Consider the following 2,157-nt stretch of genomic DNA (forward strand, 5'->3'; position numbering starts at 1 on the left):
TACTTATAGTCGTTTAAGAATAGCTATTAGTTATAAGTATAGCGAGGCTAGGAAGACGGAAGCAGTTTTATATTATTGACAATCAGTTTCGTAAGAAATTAATAACTGGTAGATTCTTCTGTATTGTACAGGCGTAGCTACCCGGGACTCCTAGGACATAAAGTCGGCATAGATGTACATTAAAAAGGATTTTGGATCGAGCTGATGATCGCGTTTGAATTCTAGATCGACGTACCTTTCAGCATTTTTAATTAATTGTTCAGTAGATGTTATTTCAGACATTAAAATAATTAATTAAGTCGATAAAGTAAAATATTAACACTTAAAACTCTGAAATTATGGAAAAGCATATTTAGAAGTACTGGAAGTCGCTCAAAATTGTGTGCGCGCAAATTTTTCACGCAGGACTCGGCGAGCGGGAGCAGGCGGTGAGTGGGAGCAGGCGGATGGGTGGGAGCAGGCGGATGGGTGGGGGCGCTCGAGGCAGCGCCCGGACTCGGAGCGCTCATTCTTCCTCGAGCCGGTCTCCTATACTGGTCTCTTGGAAATACCCCTCATATTCATTTCCAACCTTCTTCAATTTCTATAGTTATTTCTTCTTTACTTTCTGATTTATCTCTTTCCTCATTTCTCCGCTACTTATATAGGCAATTTAGTAAATTTTTTTTATTCAAGCCTATGGAAAGATAATTGTATTTTTAATATCTCGAATTATCAGTATGTTCTAATGTAAAAAATAATTCAGAATTAAATTATACCTCGAGATAATTTTCTGATAATTCGATGTATTTAAAATGTTACCTTTACATAGCCTTGAATGGTAAAAATTAAATGAAAAGAAAATCCCTAACCAGATACATTATTGGTTTCATCTCACTATAGAAAATAATTGGTTCATTTTTATATGCTCATCATTATTTTTATGCCCGAGATTTGTAAGTGCATTTTTGTTTTTGGTAATTTTCCGTAATGCCTTCTTTATCCGTCTAAATCTTATTTATGCTATTAAAACATGAAACAGCGTAACATAGGTGTTTGTCACAGGTAGGCTCTCGGGAAGAAGAAACGTTCGCTGATTCATGTACCAACTTTTTGGATGTATACGATGTAATATAATACAATATTTGTAGATTAATATAATCATATATTTAATGAATCTTAAGTTAACTAGGTGAACCAATAAGCATAGTTGATAATTAAGAAAAAAAGTAAAAGGGCTGAGACGTGAGTTTCGAACTCGAGACTCACAAATTATACTAAATACGCGAGAGCTAGACACCTGGCTAGATTCACTATACGAAAGACCATGGCCGTAGATACCCTAAGGGGGCTCAAGGCCCCCGTCGGGAGACCCATAAGGTCCTGTTGCGGCCACAACTTGGGCCACCAACCACTGAGCAAGCTCAGCGGATGAGGCGGAAGGGCAACCCCCGACACCATGGTCTTAAGTCTAGCTGCACTAACAGGGTGACTACTCTTATATGACTACTTGAATTAATACGCTCGACCCGACCAAAGGGTTAGGAAAAGTAAGACAAATAAAATGAAAAGTGAGAGGGAACAAAGCGAAACGAGAAGAAAGAAATAAAGATAGAAATAAAAAAGTTAGAAGGTAGAAAAATAAGGAATAGTTATAAAAGTAGAGATGAAATAAGGAAAGAGATAAGTAATAAAATAAGGAATGAAGGATAAAGAAATAAATATAGAAAAAGAAAAAGGTTGAAAATGGATATGAGGGGTGTTTCCAAGATACCAGTATAGGAGACTGGCTCGAGGAAGAATGAGCGAACGAGAAGACAGAAGGGAAGATAGAAATAAAGAAGTTAAAAAGTAGAAAAGTAAAGAATAGGGGTATATAAGTAGAGGAGAAATGAGGAAAGAGATAAATCAGAAAGTAAAGAAGAAATAACTATAGATGATCTGCTTTATCGACGGAGGCGATGATCAGTAAATCGTACTTCCAGACTCGCCGCTACGATTTAGCGCCATGCTTTTGGTATCGCCTAAAACCGGAGCATTTTACATCTCCCCACTCATCTCTGGTACATGCCCCGACTGATTCCTGCCACAGAGATGAGTAGGGAGATTGCCAATGAGCCTGTTTTTGGTGGTCTCAATTTTTCTCTGGTTTCGGCGCGCCACCTTAGCGGAGGGCCC

This window comes from Cephus cinctus, unplaced genomic scaffold (assembly GCF_000341935.2).
Source record: "Cephus cinctus unplaced genomic scaffold, Ccin1 Ccin1_scaffold0727, whole genome shotgun sequence".
Lineage (NCBI taxonomy): Eukaryota > Metazoa > Arthropoda > Insecta > Hymenoptera > Cephidae > Cephus > Cephus cinctus.